We start from the raw sequence: 19,373 nt of genomic DNA, 5'->3' as shown, positions 1-19,373 counted from the left end.
CCGTCTCTACTAAAATACAAAAAATTAGCTGGGCATGGTGGCGCGTGCCTGTAATCCCAGCTACTCAGGAGGCTGAGGCAGGAGAATTGCCTGAACCCAGGAGGCGGAGGTTGCGGTGAGCCGAGATCGCGCCATTGCACTCCAGCCTGGGTAACAAGAGCGAAACTCCGTCTCAAAAAAAAAAAAAAAACATTTCCTAGAAATTCTATGGTGAAACAACTCCTCCTATTAGATACACACATATACACATGCATACTTACTCTTATTCCCCACGCATACTTATTCCGACATGCTCTTCTAGAATTTAACAAAACTTTTTTTTTAAACTCACAAGAGTTCCAAATAGGATTTGCATTTTTTCCAGTTATCTCAGTTTATATGCTTGAGCATATACTCAACTCTCATATGTGTATTTGAAAAACTTAGATTAGGAATCCAATTTTTTTTTTGACAAATAATTCCTAAATTAGATCTTGAGCTGTAACCATTATTGTGAGCTACAGACTTGAAAGTCTGACTACCTTGAAAGTCGAGATGACATTCCCACGTGAATATCTATTCAGTGTCTCAAGTAGTTTCATGTATTTAGAAGAGAATTTTGTGTTGATTTTCTCTCACCTTTTCCACAAACTGTTTCTTCCACATTTTTCTTATCCCATTTCATTCACTACCATTCAACCAGATAAACAATCTAAAAATCTAAGCGTCAATTTTGGTTTCTCTATACTTGTTCAATCTATATCCATCTATTAAAATCCTGTAGGCTCAAAAATCAAATATATCTCAAATTGTATTACTCTTCACTTTCTAAACTTCCACAGTTCTTATGACTGGGCCAGCTTTATGTCATACCCTCAATTGTGGCAATTTTCCCCTAAGTGGTATTTCTGCTTTCACTGTTTCCTCTCAATAGTTCATTTGCCTTATAGCAACCCAAGTGACTGACACACACAGAGAGAGAGAGAGAGAGAGAGAGAGAGAAAAAAACAAAACTCTGTGTTGTTTTTTCTTTATACTTAGTGCAAAATCTAAACTCTATTTTGGCTTACAATGACACATATGATATGATTATTGGTTCCCTTTTCACCTTCGTTCTCTTAACCTTCACTCACTCTGCTCTATCCACAATGGCCTTTTTGTTATTTCAAACAAACTCATTTTCACCCTAGTTTAAACTAGTTATCCACTTACTGAGAAATACTTTTCTCTCACACTTTTACAAGGTTCCCTCCTTCTCAATATCCAGTTTTTTTCTCAAATATCTCATCAGAGAAGTTGTCTTCAGTGGACTTATCAAATATAACCTGATCACCATTTTCTCTACCCTTACATACTTCCACCTTATCTTGCTTAAATACATCTATATGATTTATAATTTATATAATTATTACTCATCTCCCTCACTAGAATATAAGTACCAGTAGGTCAGACCCCTTGTCTTGGTTAACTACTATAACATCAGCATCTAGAATAAAACCTGGTATATACCTAATACTCAATATATAAGGGCTGCATGCATGCCTAATTGAATAATTTGAACTTCACCTAGAACTTTTTTTTTCCTGCTTTTAGCTCTCATATTTTATTCTAACATTTTGCTGTAATTATCAGGTATGTTGATCGTGTGAAGTATGTATAGGTGACAGGTGCTATTGCCTCTGTATTTCCTGTGGCCATAAGTATGTCAATTACATCAATGCACCTTATTTTCTTTATTTTGAATGGTATAGACATCCTTTTTGGGGAGATAAGAAATTAGCTTTTGTTTAAAAGCTAAAGCAAAACGATTTTTTTTTTACATTTGAAAATGCTGGCTATGTATGAGAGAAAGTTAGTAATATGATTAAAGGTGTATTGAAATTCTTGTCTTGCAAAGCACACCAAAGTCCATAAAGCTTAGCATACAACTTCGTGTTTATTAGTAAGAGAAAATAAAATATGAAAATACTATTTAAGAATGAAGTACTCTATTAAATAACATGTCAGGCCATATAGTCCATTGGCTGCTTATTGAGAAGTTCTGCTGACTAGTATTTCTTCTCCCAGTTGGAAGATTTGTTATTGGTATGGTTTGGCTCTGTGTCCAAACCCAAATCTCATCTTGCAGCCCCCATAATTTCCACTTGTGGGAGGCACCAGTGGGAGATAACTGAATTATTGGGGCAGGTCTTTCCCACGCTCTTCTCATGATAGTGAATGGTCTCATGAGATCTGATGGTTTTAAAAATGGGAGTTTTCTGCACAAGCACTCTCTTTGCCTGCTACCATCCACGTAACGTGTGACTTGCCCCTCTTTGTGTTCTGCCATGATTGTGAGACCTCCCCAGACACGTGGAAATGTGAGTCCAATTAAATCTTTTTCTTTTGTAAATTGCCCAGTCTCATGCATGTCTTTGTCAGCAGCATGAAAATGGACTAATACAGTTATAAATATGACTTTTCAAGTATTCCAGTAACCTTTAACTCCTATTCCCAAGATACTTCTCTTTTGAAAGTTTCTGTCTTCAGAAATGTTTTTTCACAAAAATAATTTGCAAAATGGCACTCTGATATTAGACATTGTTACCTTAGCCTGTCATGACTTGACTCAAGGTTAAAGGAATCATTTTCTCTGTGGCTTAAAAATGGACTTGTAAGGAAATGGACTTACCAACTTTCTGAAATCCAGACTTACGAGTGAGTATATACTTTCATGAGAAGGTTTATCCAGCTCTGTGTCTCCTGATCATTGCTTCTCATACCAAATTCAGAAAGTTCAGCCTTAAGATTCAAGCAAAGAACAGCACAAATTGAAAGCTTTGTTCTCTTTGAAGAAATTACCAATAAAATAATTTCTCACTATTTTCAGGAACTTTAGGGAGATATTATAGTAACTTGTTGAAATTGGGCTTGTTATTATGGTAACAACTTGACTTAAACTTACTATGCCTAATTTATTATTTCTTAAATACAGCTATAAAGGCAATGCAGAGTGATAGAAACACTAATTTTAGGACAGAAATAATAGTTGAAACATTATCATGCAAGGATCTTCAAAAAGTTCATGGAAAATGCATATTATGAAAAAGCTATGCATAGACTGTAATTTTTTTATACCAAAATAAACTCATACTAATTTGTTGTAACATATTTGAACAGAATCCAGATTGTGGCACTAAGAAAGATAAGATATCAGTTTTAAAAATGCCCTTATCAGAGTAACATTAATTCTGCTAAAATTGAAGCAGGAACAAACTTCAAATTTGTGATGAAGCTTGGGCAGAAAATGATAAAAATCATAGATGCTTTACAAAAAGTTTATAGAGACAATGTCCCAAAGAAATCAGCAATTTACAAATAAACTCATTTTGGGAAGAGATGAGACAGTGTTGAAGATCAAGCTCATAGTGGCAGATTATCTACATTTATTTATGAAGAAAAGATTAATCTTGTTCATGTATACATATATGTACATATATGCACAGTATATAAAATACATATAAATATATTGTTATACATCATAATCTGTGTACTCTAAATGAAACCTTCCATAAGTTGTTTCTTCATGTTTTCTACATGTATTTCCTTAAACTATTCTAAATCATTTGCAGAATTAATGATTCCATTGAAATGTTTGATTATAATACTCTTCTTGAGAAACTTTGCAGTGGCTTTCTATGAGTAAATGTTGGGATTTTTACTTTGCCTTCAAGACCCTACAGTCTGTAACCCTCACCTGAACTGATAGCTCGTTACTCTCACACTTGCTCTCCTCAAGACACACTGTTCTCCTTGCAGTTCTTTGAACATGGCAAACTCACTTTTTGTTTAGTGTTTTTTCATTGGCTGTCCCACATTACCAATGTTTAAATCTCCTTCAAGTCTGTTTCAATGTGTTCTAGTTGGCAAGAAGGAGTTCTACCTTGACTGCCCTGTTTAAAATTGCAACCTGTTTCCCTGCACCTTCCCACTCTCTTGGATTCCTCATGCTGCACATTGGCCTATTATTGTCCTAATTCATATCACTAAGTATATTCAATTCTGATTTCCAGAGACATATCAATATACTTATTTTACTTGCACCAATAATTTAGTACATCATATTCTAAACCTATGTTTTTACATCCAAGAAACGGGAGATCTTTACTGAATCCCCACAGTGAGTTAACTCTGTTTTCTGATGCTGGGATACCATCTATTTTCTGTTTTTGCACCCCTCCTCAATTCTTCCTTTGATACTTGAGTAAGAAGGTATACATTTTCAAATCTATGACTGCCCACAAAATCCAATATAAGCCTTGTTTTACCACTTACAGCTTAAGTAAATGTAGCTTTGAATTCTCTATTCTTTAGTTGTAGAAATCATAATCATGCAATCAAGATAAAATAGTGGCCTTTACGATGATTCAGATTCGTTCTTATTTCTCTCTTTCTTTTGTCCAACGGTCACCTAATTCCAGAATGTAGTTATGGGAAAAACATTTGTTTTTTGGACCCGTCTCTGTTCTCATTCATTGCAACCATGCTCTGGCTTACTTTATCTGTTTTATAGTACTTCCCAGCCCTACTCCTGCTGTATATACATTTTTGTTTACTATTTTTAACAAACTTTAAATTTTTAATAGTTACAGACTTACTGAAAGTGGCAAATATATTGGAATTTCAATATATCCCACACCCAGTTTTTCCTATTATTAATATCTTATGTTCGTATAGTACATTTGTTACAACTAATGAACCAAAATTGATATCGTTATCAACTACTCTGTGCTGTTTCTCAGATTTCATTTGTTTTTCTCTATTTTTTTTTTTCTGATACAGGATCTTATCTAGATAGCACTTTGTATTTAATCCTCATGTCTCCTTTGGCTTCTCTGGACTGTGACAGTTTTTCCTTGGACTTTCCTTGCTTTTGATGACCTTGAGAGTTTTTTAAGAGTAATGGTCAGATATTTTGCAGCCTGCTTCTCAATTAAAATTTGTCTGATTATTTTCTCATGGCTAGACAGGGCTTTGGGGTTTTTGTGAGGAAGATCGTAACATATCATATAAAAGGCACATGCTATCAACATGATTTACTATTGATGATATTAATGTTGATCACATGTCTAAGATAATGTTTGCTAGGTTTCTCCACTGTAAACCTACCCTTGCCCCTGTCACACACTTTTCATAATTTACTCTGTGGAACTAAGTCACTAATCCCACATTATTGGTAGAGAAGGGAGTATCTACACATGTTATTTGGACTTCTTCCATGTAGACTTGTACTCCTTGGTTGGTTGATTATAGTATTGAATTATGGGTATTTATGCATTAGATTATAACCCCGTGCTGTATGTGATGGCTAATATTGTCAACTTTATTGGATTGAAGGTATGTCTGTGATGGTGTTGCCAAAGGAGATTAACATTTGAGTCAGTGGACTGGGAAAGGCAGAGCCACCCTTAGTCTGGGTGGATATAATCTAGTCAGCTGCCAGTGTGGCCAAAATAAAAACAGGCAGAAGAACATAAAAAGACTAGTTTGGCGTAACTTCCCAGCCTACATCTTTCGCCCATGCTGGATGCTTCCTGCCCTCAAACATCAGACTTCACATTCTTCAGCTTTGGAAGTCGGACTGGATTCCTTGCTCCTCAGCTTGCAGATGGCTTATTGTGGGGCCTCCCCTTGTGATTGTGTTAGTCAATACTCCTTAATAAACTCTCCTTTATATATACATCTTCCTTATTAGTTCTGTCCCTCTAGAGAACCCTGACTAATACAATATGCTACTTATTTTGTTGCTCAAACTGTTTCATCTTTGGCTGTTGGGAGAACTTTCAAAACCCTTTTGACTTAACCCAATCATTTTATTTTTTAAGCACTCATTTTCGGGCATCCAGCTGTTCCAGGCTCATTCTGTATGATACTTGCTACTTTAGACTCATCCATTTTAAGGATTTCTGTTTTTTTTTAATTGAAGAATGAGTTTAAAAATTGAGTTCTGGGTTCTAGATGTGCTCATTGCTATTAAAGTGTCTTTGGTTTAGGCCCTCTTTGTGAACAGAGCTAAGGCATTTATGTATGTGTACTGACTCGTGCATGAAGAAATATTTATAATTATTTGTATGTCTGTCCTTCAGTATCTATATTAAACTAAGCATGAGATTATACAGATTTTTATGACTCTAATCCAGAACGACATGATTCCTTCTGCCTTTCTTATCTATAACTTCTCCAAGAATAAAAACTTCACTCTCACTGTTCACCATGAACTTACTTGTTGGTTCAATTTCAATATACATATATGGTAACTTCACATCTTTTACTCTGGACCACCACCGAAAGCAACTTTCCCAACTAGAATAATGCTTATGTACATTTTCTTTTGTTTTTAGTCCTACAGTCCATTCTAGTTTCCAAAGTTATTTAGAGTAACATCTCTTTTTATCCATATCCTACAGTTGGTTATGTCAGATATTTTTAATACTGGTTCCTTTTTTTGAAGAATGAGTTTAAAAATCGAGTTCTGGGTTCTAGATGTGCTCATTGCTATTAAGGTGTCTTTTTTAGAAATTTTTAGAGTTTTTTTCTAAAAAGAAAAAACGTCACATATTAAGGTTTAATATTTGCACTGTAACATTATACCTGGTAGCCATTCATCTTTATCTGTCACCAGTAATTCTGACTTCCTCATATATCTTCTTTTGACATTTATAGTCAGTATTGTAAATACTGTTGTTCTGTTTATTAACAGAGATTCCTTGGCAAGATTTAATAGCTTCTTCTATTCCACTGACCCTTTCAAGCTCTTCTTTATCTCTTCTGGGACACAGGCTGCTCTTCTCAGGGTGTGACCTTCTGTTTTAGTTTGTTATCAAATGATTCAGCCTGAGGCAACACACTCAACCATTGCTATTCTGCTTCTCTGGTGAAACACTAGACTTGAGGGCATTTGAAAAGAACCCTTAGTCTCTCCAGTTTACAGCATGAGAGGTAAAGCAAAAGACATCCTCTGTTGAAACTTATCTGTTGCCTTAGCCTAAGAATAGTTTCTCTGCACTATGTTGAGAACGTGAGGCTCTTTTCTTATTAAGAAAGTTGGTAAAGGATGTTGATGAATATTTATGAGAGAGGAAAAGGAGGAAAAGAAAAGTGTATTGCATATGTTATGTTCCTTCTCTATCTGGACTCTATTGTATTCTATTTATATATGTCTTTATTTTTGCAATAATATCACATTGTCTTTATCACATAGCTTTGTAGTAATTCTAGATATCAGATAGTATAAATCCTTTTACTTTGTTCTTCTTTTTCAACGTTGTTGTGGTCATACATTGTCCTTTGCATTGTCATATAAGCTTTAGAATCAATTTGTCCATTTCTATAAAAACCTCTGATGAAACTAGATTTTGTATTTCATTGAATGTACAAATCAACTTTGATATAACTGATCTTAATGATATTGAATCTTCTAATCTTTGCTCATATTATGTCTTTTCATTTGTTTAGGTTTTCTTTAATTTGTATTTTTCAGTATAGATACACTGTACTTTTTCAGTCAAGTTTATTTCTTTTATTATATGTTTTCATATAATAAAAATAGAAATAAATCAAATAAAATCACAATTTAGAACACACCGCACAGGTATTCTATTTTCAGTTCTAGAATTTAATTGTTTTTTCTTTATAGAGTGTATTCTCTACTACGATTCTTTCATTGGTTTACTTATTATAATTGATAGTGAAGGAAACTGAAAAATTCATAGGCCAGCAGGAGGTGGATTCCCAGTGAAACCAACCTTCAAACCAAAGGCAATTTAAAGCCTGAAAACCGAGCTGCCAGTTTGGAATAAAGTCCACCACGACAGTGAGAATTTCTGTTCCTGATTGCCCACTCTTTTCTGATTGGTTCTTTCTGAATAATGCTTTTTAACCAATGAAATGTTGCCTTTTCTAAGCTATCTACAGTCTGTGCCTCCTCATTGCAAGCCTATAAAAACCCTGGATTCAGCCACACAGAGGGTTTCCTGCTTTCAGACCACCCTCACACAGAAGGCTACTCGCAAACCCCTCTCATTGTTGAGAGCTTTTCTCTTGCTCAGTAAAATTCTTCTCTGCCTTGCTCACTCTCTGGTGTCCATGTACCTCATTTTTCTTGGTCACATGATGAGAATCTGGAACCCACAGAACAGCAGGTGCAAAAAAGGGTTGTAACATATTCCCAGCCAGCTCCTGGCCAAGCTGTGGGTGTCATGAATGAAAAGAACTGTGTCACACTCTTGTTTGCCAGACTGCAGGAGGGAAGAGCTGTGGCCGTTTTGGGGGCCCAGACCACTGGACTCCCTGAGCCAGAGCTATACCACATCCCTGTTCAACAAGCCATGGGTGGTGGGAAGGAACAAGCTATAACATGCCCCTATTTGTCGAGCTGCTAGCAGCTGGAATGAGAGAAAGGCCTGTGGCATTCCCTAGTGGCTCAGACCACAGAACTCCCTGCCCAGAAGCTGTGATGCTACCATGGGGTTCTGTGGTTGCTGGCATCTCTGAGTTTTTAGGTGTCACTGCATCCCCTTAATCTAGACATCAGTTCCCAAGGCAAAAGCCTGTTGGTGGCAGCATGCCTGGACCAGCCATGGGCTAAACTCAGCCCCATGTTGGGCATGGGATCCTGGCTGGTAGTATGAGCTGAGGTGCTGTGGGCCAAGATTTCCAGCTGGTGAAGTGGCACTGAAAGAATCCTGTGTCATAATTATTCTTTACTTTAAGTCTTTTAACATATTTAACATAGCTGTTTTATTATCCTCATGTGCTAAATACAATCTCAAAGCTGTATTGGGTAGTGTTTCTATTAACCAATTAAAAAAAATAGAGTGTGCTTCCCTGCTAATTTACGTGTCTGAATTATATTTTCTTTCTTTATAGTGCATTAATTATATTTTGTCAGACAGTTAATTACTATGGATTCTTGTTGCTTCTGCTAGTCTTGGTTTCAGTCTTTATTAAGTTAGGTCAATTTTGATTTTGTCATTAGTTAGAGAGTGTACCCTTATTTCAAAGGCATGTCTTTTCTGACTCTCAAATATCTGAAATCTTCAGCAATGTATCTCATTTCTTTATGGGCCATAATTGCAATGTTATTTATCCTGGTGTGACCTCCATTATCTTAATTCCATCTCAGCCCAGCACTAGCAGATATTCTGCCAAGTGTAGCTGAGTCATTCAGTGAACATTACACAACAGAGCCCTCAGTCAAAATAATAGTAATAATAATAATAACCCACTGTGACTTCTCACAGACCTCTGGGGCCTCTTCTGTTCAACTTCTTTCTTTTTAGGAACCTGCCTTGAAAATTCCAACTACTTCAGCAATGTAGAATTCTAATCTCGGCCTCCTTTGCTCAGCAATACAAGTGCTTCACTTGAGCTCTACTTCCTTCAGACAAGTAGAGAAAGTACCCCTACTCAGAGTGCCGTTGTTGCCTTCTATCAAGTATTATAGTCCTGCTTTGCCTGTTGTTCAATGCATGAAAATAATCACTTCATATATTTTGTCAAAGTTTATACTTACTTTCAGTGAAAGGGCAAGTCAAGTACCTGTGGTTTATTGATGGATGGACACTGAATTGTCACATAAATATATTTTATTATTATTTCAATGATGGAAATTTTTGACTAGTTAAAAGTAAATTTGCATCACTATTAATTTATCATTCTAAAAGTTTCATAGCCATCAATATTTTTGGCATATTTATCACCCGTCCTTGGAATGTATGTGCTGTTGCAAAAGTTTTGAGAAGCTCTGGTTTTTAGTATAAAATTTATGCTGTAATTTGTTGAAAGTTTGTTGTGATATTCCAAGCCAAACCTTTTGAATCCCAAACAATTATATTTTGCCAGTATCTAATCCTGGAAAAAAAATAAAAGGTCATGTCTTACTGCATAAAATTTTGGAGAGGTGAGTATGTTTTTCAAGACCATTTTGGAATTTATACCCAAGAAATCAAGACTATTTATAGTTATACTTTTTAGTATGCCCTTTCCTTGGATAATAAGCATCACTTCAAAGTCTAGTTTAAATGGGCAAAGGAACATACAGTCAAAGGTATTACTGAGAAAGAAAAATACACAAGAGAATAAATCAAAACACTATCCACTAAATCAATCACTTTCCTAGGCTCAATAGTCTCCAAGTAGAGACCATTATTTCCTGTTCTCATTTTATGCACGTTGAATAACATCTGAGAGTCACGTTAATTCCTGAAGTCCTGAAATACACTGCAGGAATAGAGTTTTTATGTGCATGATTTGCTTTAAACAGGAAATATAAAATGAGACTGGGAAAGTTAATTTAATATCTTTTATGCAAACTTCCATCTCATCACTTAAGATAATTTTAGTATGAGAAGAAGAAAAAACCCTAATAAATCAGTAAATATGACAACTACAAAAGAAAAATCAGAAAAAAACAAGTAAAATTTCTTAAAGTATTACCTGTTTTATGGTTAAACTTTTATCCTATAGTCAAGATATTATGATTTCCACTGTGAAACAAGAGCAATGTTTGATATTGCTCTTGTTTTACAGTACAAATGGTGATATGATGATGTCGCTTTCCTCACCAATTTCAGTTTGTGTTGTGTGATTATTTCTGAAAATATATAAGGTTTTCACATAGCTTTTCTCTGATAAATTAATTTCAGAAAAATGAGTTTTTTGTTGACTTCCTTTTCTAATTAAAATTTTCTCATGTGTATTTTAATAAATGAACCATAATAGTATCACACAATATGAGGAGATAAAATTCCTAATGTTCACACATTGCACTCTGACCTAATTATCACAGGTTCTGGTCTAAATGTGATATTTTATATTTATATATTTTGATGGTAAATTATTTTTATAGAAGTGAAAAGGATAACTGACTTCCCAATGTGATATTGGCAATCTGCCTGTCATAATTTATACTAATTTATACTACTGGGCTTTTGAGAAGATGCAAATACAAATTTCATCAGAATCATTAACAAATTAAGCTTTGATTTATTTTTGCTTTTATCACAAGGCTACTTCAAAGAATAACCAACATACAATATGTTGACTATTGAGAACAGTTTTATAAGGTTCTGTAGATTATGCAGTTCATTACATTTTGAAATTAAATGACATGATTCATTATATTACTGCATATGACCTTATATTACTAATGCATTTATTAACATTTTGTATGCTGACAATCAGCAAGAAATCACAGAAGCAAGTAAATTCACTAAAATAATACTGGTAGAGCTTGTTACGGTTGCTAGGAAAAACTAATTAAACAAAATAATATTCAAGAAAGGTTGTATTAGTCCACGTACACGCTGCTGATAAAGACATACCCAAGACTGGGTAATTCATACAGAAAAAAAGGTTTAATTTCACTTAGAGTTCCACATGGCTGAGGGGACGTCACAATCATGGTAGAAGGCAAAAGGCTTGTCTTCTATCACAGTAGGAAAGACAGAAAATAAGAACCAAATGAAGCAGGTTTCCCATTATCAAACCATCATATCTCATGAGAATTATTCATTACCATGATTACAGTATGGAAGAAGCTACCCCATGATTCAATTATCTCCCACTGGGTGCCTCCACACAACACATGGGAATAATGGGAATACAATTTAAGATGAGATTTGGGTGGGGACACAGAACCAAACTATATTAATGGACTATCAGGTTTAACAACAAAATAAGGGAAACTAGGAGATTTTTGATAAATGTTTTTATTAAAAACATTTATCTCAGATCATGATTTTACATATTTATGGAAACCTACTCTATCTTTTTGACTTACCTGGACTTACAATAGAATGCATTTATTTGTCTCCATGAAGCAGTCAGGGTTACAGAGTTTTATAATTGTATGGTAGCTCAGTAATGACATCTGGGACTGAGAAGTTCAGTAATGACATCTGGCACTTTCAAGCAGGAAGAAGGGTGAAGAGTAAAAGAGCTGATGGCAAATGGGCCACTTCATCTCATTTACCTGCTTTCCCAGAGGCTCCACCCAAGAACTTTTGTTTTCATCTCCTCATTAAAAGTAGTCATCCCTAACTTCAGATAAGTCTGCAAAGGTATTTACTTTTTCTACCTACATAAAGAAGAGCAAGAAACAAAAGAGTTGTGTCTAATATTGGGGTAGCATATCAGGCATTGGGGGTTCATACTGCCTGCCATCACTGTTATAAGCCAACCATAATATTACGACTTCTTTGAGCTTGAGGTACCTATTGTCAGCAATAAAAAAATTAGATAACATTTGCTACATTTGAGTTCCTCTATTTAACTTCACATCTGGTAGACAATTTTCTCTTATAAAGAAATTCAGTTTCGAGGGAGATCTTTTTCTTTTCTTCTGAATGTGAGTATCCTTGCAGAATGGATAATTTGTATCCAGATGTCAAACAAAGGGGGCAGGGAAGCTACCCTGCATAAGAGGAAGTTTTAAATTCTTTAGGGAAGAGGTTCATGGTGCAAATTCTGAAAAGGTGACTAATTTATATGAACCCTCAAAACTCAAGTAAAATTACGAAATTCATAAAATTTATGTTGCAACTTAATATTTTCAAAATTGCAGAGGGGCTGTATATTGCATCCTGTTCAATATTAGGGAAAAATAGGATAAACATAGGATATATAGGACCTATAGAAAGGCTACTGGAGGAAATCAGCCTACAAGACTATTTTCATTATAGAGAGTAATTTGTACTGTCTTAAGGTGTTGGGGATTTCCTGTAGTTTATTTAGAACTCTCAAGACGGGAAAAACCCTGCTGGCACATAGATCACACAGAAGACCTGAGCTAGTAAATTACTAGCAAGTGAGAATTTTTGCAGAAATTTATGCATATATAACTATGTAGTTAAATAAAGAAAAAAGACAGAGAGAGAAAGAGATGTAAATACCTTTGAACCTATAATTTTCTTTTCAATTTATGGTAACTGTTGTTGGAGACTAAAAGACAAACTTCTCCAGAGGGAATAGTCTCGACTAATTTTTTTACTGCAGTGTTGCCAGTGTTGTTTTAACAACCAGGAACTGCATTCTTTGTTTAAGTGGTATACAAATGTTTTGTTGTCTAAAACCTCTTCATATGTTAGTCAACAAAATATTTATGTACCACTTTTTATGCAATCATAAAAAATAACAAAGTTTTTTGTATAAAAAGCATTGAATATTAGGTCAGAATGGCTGCCTGACAGTGACTGTAAGAAGCTATAAATTGTATGACAAATCCCAGTTTCAGTTAATGTTAAAATATGAAAAGAAACCACGTGTCTTACTCCTAATAAAATAAGTTTCCCTAATTTTCAGTTTCAGCAAATCAATAAGACAGTATCACGCATTTCTTCTCTTTTTTGCAGTTATCTACAAAGCACTGGGTCACTTCTTTTATTCTTTAGGATTTTAGCACAATTGTTGCCATAAATTCTGATAAATTCAATTTTCCTGTAATGTCACTCTTGTCTTTCTTTAATTCTTTAGCGATGATCTTATGCTATGATTGACCTCTTACATGAACTCCCAAGTTAATATTAATAAATTCATTTCCTTCCCAATTTTAACTTTAAACATTCCATGCCTCAAACTTCACGTTTTATCTTTCAGTCATGCTTCACAGTATTGTATTTCCTACTTTGTGTTAATACTTAGATGAACAAGCACTTGTCTCTACTACATCCTTCATTATTGATTTCATATTATCTTCACAAACCTCACATCACCAATTCTTCCTTACCTAACCTAGGTTTCATTCATATCATTATACTCACACCCTTACATATAATCCCTCAACTTATTTCCCTCATCTGCCATTGTTTTACTCAGTTTGTATGCTGAGTAACTGCGGAGTAAACTAACTCATGGCCCACTCTGAACCTGTGCCTGAACAGCTGAAAGTGGCTGGAGAAAAATGCACAACTCTGTGCAAAGCTGGGTTCTTTTTGCTGCCCTTTTCTTCTGCCTTATTATTATTTGCCTTCTCTTTTTTCCTTCTTTCCTTTCTCTTGGATTATTCTCATTGGCATAAAAACTTACAATGCTTTCTATAAAAAAAATAATCTCCCTTGATCTACATTCCTTAGAACTACTGTCCCATTACTCTGTTCTCTTTTATGGCTACACTCTAAAAAAAAAAAAAGATATTAATATTCTGTTGTGAACTGAACGCGAGCCCGGGAATCTCGTCCAGCGAGAGGGTCCCAAACCTGGAAGAGAGCGCGCGCCAGAAAAAAGGAGATAGAAGAGGCGAGGTCTGGAGGGCTACATGTGCTATGCTCATGCAGAAATTTTATTTTTGCAATGGGTTTCATTGTATACATTTCTGAAGTTAAAGTTGTTTACGCCAGATTAACGTACTTAAGTTACAGTAAGCAAGTTATGCCCAGTAAGTAAGTTAAGCCCGGTAAGTAGGCTACGCCCAGTAAGTAGGTTACTTCCAGTAAGTAGGTTACACCCAATAGGTCAAGGTAAGTAGATTACAGTCACGCCCTGTAAGCTATGGTAAATAAGTTACAGTTACGCCCTGTAAGTTAAGGTAAGTAAGTTACCACGTGTAAATATTTAAGTTAATATTTTGCAATGAAGGTAACACGGGTCCAAAATGAACACAATGAGACAATAAACCATAAGAAGCCGAAAGTAGACACAATGCCTCCCAAGTCCTCATATCCATAAAGTAACGTCTGTTGATTATTTTGAATAACATATAGTTCCTCTCTCGGTTCCTGCTTTCCCTCAGCTCGACTCCTCCAACCGGGGATCTGTGTCCGGGCTCAAGCTCACTGTATGGTGAGGCCCATTTCCCAGGGGCCTCACGCGGGAGCAATCCCCACAGATCCCTCAATATTCAATATCTCTAATTATTCTTGGAAAAAAATGTTTCACTAGAAAGCCTATGTTTCTAGATATTATAATATGTATATTCATAAATTGTTGACATACAACGGATGTAAACCACCTTACATGCTGCCTAGACAGAGCTGATTCATCAAGACAGGGGAATGGCAATAAAGAGTAATTCACTCAGATCCTGCTGTATAGGAGACCAGAGTTTTATTATTACACAAACCAGTCAATCAGTCTTCCCTAGCATTCGGGGATCAGAGTTTTTAAGGACATCTTGATGGGTAGGGGGAAGCCAGTGAGCCAGGAGTGCTGATTGGTCAGTGATAAAATAACAGGGAGTTGAAGCTGCCTTCTTGTGCTGAGTCAGTTCCTGGGGGCCACAAGATCAGATGAGACAGTTTATTGATCTGGATGGTACCAGTTGATCCATCAAGCAGGGTCTGCAGAATATCTCAAGCACTGATTTTTGGAGCAGTTTAGGGAGGGTCAGAATCATGTAACCTCTAGCTGTATGGCTCCTAAACCATCATTTCTTATCTTGTGGCTAATATTAGTCCTACAAAGGCAATCTAGACACCAAGCAAGAAGGAGGTCTGCTTTGGGAAAAGGTCTGTTGTAATATTTGTTTTAAACTATAAACTAAGTTTCTCCCATAGTTCAACCTACATTCAAGAAGGAATAAGGACAGCTTGGAGGTTAGAAGCAAGATGGAGTCTGTTAAGTTAGATCTCTTTCACTGTCTCAGTCATCATTTTGCAAAAGCAGTTTCACTGACAGTTAAAAAGTTCTTACTAGGGTTGTTAAGAGTTAAAATTCTGATTAATATATGGTAAATAAAATGAGATAAGAAGGAAAATGACTATATGTAGTATAAGAAAAGTAAAATATGTTTTTAGTAAGGAAGGTTATATGAAACATTTAAATATTCTTTTAATGCTTTTAATCTTACAACTCTACCAAAGAGACATCAGAATCATTTTCTCTTTTAAAATACAAATTTTATTTTTATTTTATTCATCATCTGATATGGTTGATCACTTGCTCCTCATTTTTAGGAGGATTTTTTTATTGATACATAATAGATGTACACATTTTGGGGGGCTCTCTTTAATCCGTTTTCTTCATTGAATTCTTCCAATGCATAATTCTCCTCCTGCATCACTTTCTACTTTTTCTAAAAAATTTGTGCTGATCTCTCCCATTTTTCTAACCTTTAAACACAGATTGTTCTAGGTCTATATCTGAGGTATTTAATCAAGGCTCACTATCACTAATATTGTTTTTATTCTAATAATTTTCACATTTATGTCTCCAGCACAGACTTATCTCCTGAACTCCAGAGATGTATATTCAACTTTATACTTACTATTTCCTAATGCATATATCTAACACATACCTCAAGTCTTAGATTGCCGGTTAAACAGGGCACCCGGACCAGTGCACTTTGTGCAGAGCGCTGTGGAGCGCCGCTGCGCTGTAGCACCGGCTGCTGGCTGCACCGGCTGTCAGCTGCACCAGCCAAAACCGCTGCGCTGGTGTCCCACATCTCTTTTATACCTGGGAATTTCCCTGTTCTGTGTGCAACAAAGATCCGTCTGGAAATGCAGCCCTGACTCACCCTCCGCGTGTTCACTGAGAGCTTCAATCCTGGGTTGTTCTCACCGTGCCATCTTGAGTCGTTCGATTGATAATGTATACATTTGAAAGCACCCACACATAGGTCTCTGAGCTGAATTAACAAAACAGTATGTATGGAGAAAGCTAAGGTTCAAAAGCCAGGATGGAAGCTTTTGTTATGCAAATTAAAATCTTTAAATTACTGAAGGAAAATAATTATCAACCTAGAAGTATAAACCTCATAAAACTGAGTACTGACGTTAAATATATTTCCTATCAAACACTACCAAAATAGACTTTAAACAAAATCTACATTCAGATACTCACCATCCTAAAGGGGTTTCAAAAGAATCTAAGTTGAGTTAGATGTTCACATTGTAGAAATGTTAATACATTTTTCTCAGCGAAGTCGAGGTTAAAATAAGGCTAAATAATATTAGAATGATAGAAATATTAATCTTGATCTAATTTACACATGTGAAACATTAAAATATAGAAAATAAATTTATTTTTAAAAGCAGAGAGAATATTTTCCAAGGATAATTAAAAAGTCATAATTCAGTATTTCTTTTAAGTTTTAATAAAATGTGAATTGCAAAAGAATATAATTAAACTAAAAATGCAATAAAAAATAAGTTATAAAAGATACTTCATAAAAAATTGAATATCAATGTCTTTCATTAAAATTCTTAATTAGTATATAAGAAACAAAAATAAGAATCACAATGAAATATACTTTACCTATAATATTGACAATGAATATTAGAATATTATCATTTCCACTGCCGAATCGCATGAAGGGAAACAGATAATTCAACTATTGGGAGGATGGTACATTATTACAATTTTTGATAGAGTATTTGGGAGATATTTGGCAAAATTTTAACCTGGAAATTTCCTTACTAGGAATTTATTTCAAGAATATTTCTGTAAATGTATAAATTAACCTAAAAAGTAGCTTGTAGCATTATTTCGAAAGAAAACATAAATTAGGGGAAAAATATTTAGCTGATTTGGGTGTGGTGCTGGTATTTTAGATACAATACCAAAAGCATGATCCAGGAAAGAAAAATTGAATAAATTGGTGTGTATTTGTTTGCTAGGCTGCCTTAACAAGTTGCCACAGATAGGACGATTTAAACATCTGAAATTTGTTTTCTTACAGTTCTGGAGGCTAGAAGTCAAAATGTCCACAATGCTGGCTTTTTGTGACAGCCAGCAGGGACGAATGTATTCAAGGTCTCTCTCCTGGCTTGTAGATGTCAATCTTCTCCCAGTCATCTCACCTCTCTATATGTCTGTGTCCAATTTCCTCTTCATTTAACGACACTAGTCACATTAGATTATGTTCTTACCAGTATAAATTGGAACTATTTACTAGGGTTACTCTATAGCTACATTTCCAAGGTTGAAGAAAAAGCAAAAGAGGGTAATTTCTCTCTACATATTTCCAAGCAGCTGGTGATCCACAGTCAGGGACTATCCAGGACCAGCAGGGATGCTTGTGCCTAGCTAACTGTGAGTGTTTCTATTTTGTGTTACTTCCCAGGGGATGGATGGAGGAAGAAATTTGACCTTTTTTCTGGCAATGATAATAGCATGGGAAGTCCCAGCTTAACATCAAAGTCAATTTGAGAGTAATGTATGCAAGTAATAACACTTTAATTTGTGGCTCTGATGAACCCTGAAATAATGAACAAGAAAAGGATACTGCCTAATAGAAGAGCAAATCAGGAAACTGGTTTGACACATTGTCCCAAGCCCTGGTCACGGGCCCCCTACATGTCAGGTTTTATGTACAAATAATTGAATGAGGTCTGATATAAGCTTCTCTATACAGATATAGCTCTTAAAATTTTTTGGTTACTGTAACATCTGTATGTAGGAGTTCAGTCAGGGTAGTAGCAAAAATATTAAAAGAAAAATATTAAAGAAAGTTATATAATATAGTCTCAAACCCTTTTAGAAGGCCTAAAAGTTTTTCCTATAGTTCTTAGCTAAAAGCAGCCAGAGTCTCTTTGCAAGTCAGAAACATTAAGGTGCAAATATGAAAGAATGTGAAGAGTTTACCTAATTAACTTATTTGCTCATATAGTTCTAAAATTAACCTTTGATTATTCCAGATAGCTCTCTCAGGAAGAAGTCGACCAAGGATATTACCCATTAATGGTGTTTACTTTAAAGCTCAGAACCTGTCCTTTAATCTTTTCACTCTAGTAGTGTTGATTCAAGCCTTTGTCAATTAAACTTTGCTAAAAAATGCCAGTCTCATTAGCTAGTGAAGGCCAGGTGTTGCAACTGTTTCCAGCACTCTCCAAGGAGTCTGTAAGTAACCACAGACAGTTGAACTAGCAAAGCATAATATCTGCATGTCAGTGTACTTTCTTCATCCGTTGTTAAGTCAAGGTTTGCAGGACAGACCCCTGCAGGTAGTGACCCCGACACCTGTGCATTGCTAAAGCTCTTTGCCTTACTGATTCTCCTCTGGCAGATACTTGGTACTCCTTAACCTTTAATATGGAACAACTAGAACTTGGTACCTATAAAGGTTACCTTGATGTCCTAATATGTCATGTTATAAATTAAGAGAGATAAGAGCGAGTGTTTATATGACAAGCTCCTAAAATCTGGTTATTTGTTGTCAATCTTCGTTACACTCAACAGAATTGTATGACTTTTCACAACTCTAGTAGGAAATTAAATAAGCAGAATGAAAGTCCTCTATTTCTTTCCCATTGTAGACTAACTTCCCCAGCTTAAGCAGAAGTATCTGAGAGCAGAATGACACTCTTCACAAACTTAGTAGACCAGTCATTCAAATATTGCCGTCTGTTGCCATGTGGTGCATTGTGAAGCTGACACACATTTAGCCTTTGAAAAAAGTGCATGTAATTGCATAGCAT

The 19,373-nt window shown here is 35.4% G+C and overlaps 2 long non-coding RNA genes across 4 annotated transcripts in view; one reads left to right on the top strand and one right to left on the bottom strand.

Moving 5' to 3' along the window:
* The window catches only part of LOC118144269 (uncharacterized), a 123,921-nt gene that overhangs the window by 49,205 nt on the left and 55,343 nt on the right, over nucleotides 1–19,373 (bottom strand). Inside the window, exons 4-5 of one of the 3 annotated variants that reach the window (XR_004728901.3) lie at nucleotides 16,798–16,896; nucleotides 2,651–2,760 (exon numbers count right to left, since the gene is read on the bottom strand). This is a non-coding gene — a long non-coding RNA (uncharacterized LOC118144269). Of the gene's footprint in view, nucleotides 1–2,650; nucleotides 2,761–16,471; nucleotides 16,583–16,797; nucleotides 16,897–19,373 lie in introns of all 3 variants that reach the window. The other 2 variants (XR_008473879.2, XR_013522350.1) reach the window with 2 other exon arrangements.
* The window catches only part of LOC144577775 (uncharacterized), a 62,896-nt gene that overhangs the window by 14,668 nt on the left and 28,855 nt on the right, over nucleotides 1–19,373 (top strand). The gene's annotated exons all lie outside the window — the stretch shown is intronic.

Source organism: Callithrix jacchus, chromosome 9, assembly GCF_049354715.1.
Source record: "Callithrix jacchus isolate 240 chromosome 9, calJac240_pri, whole genome shotgun sequence".
In the NCBI taxonomy this organism is placed as follows: domain Eukaryota; kingdom Metazoa; phylum Chordata; class Mammalia; order Primates; family Cebidae; genus Callithrix; species Callithrix jacchus.
Note: the sequence above shows the minus strand (reverse complement) of the source record. Positions and strands in the feature narration are given on the sequence as shown.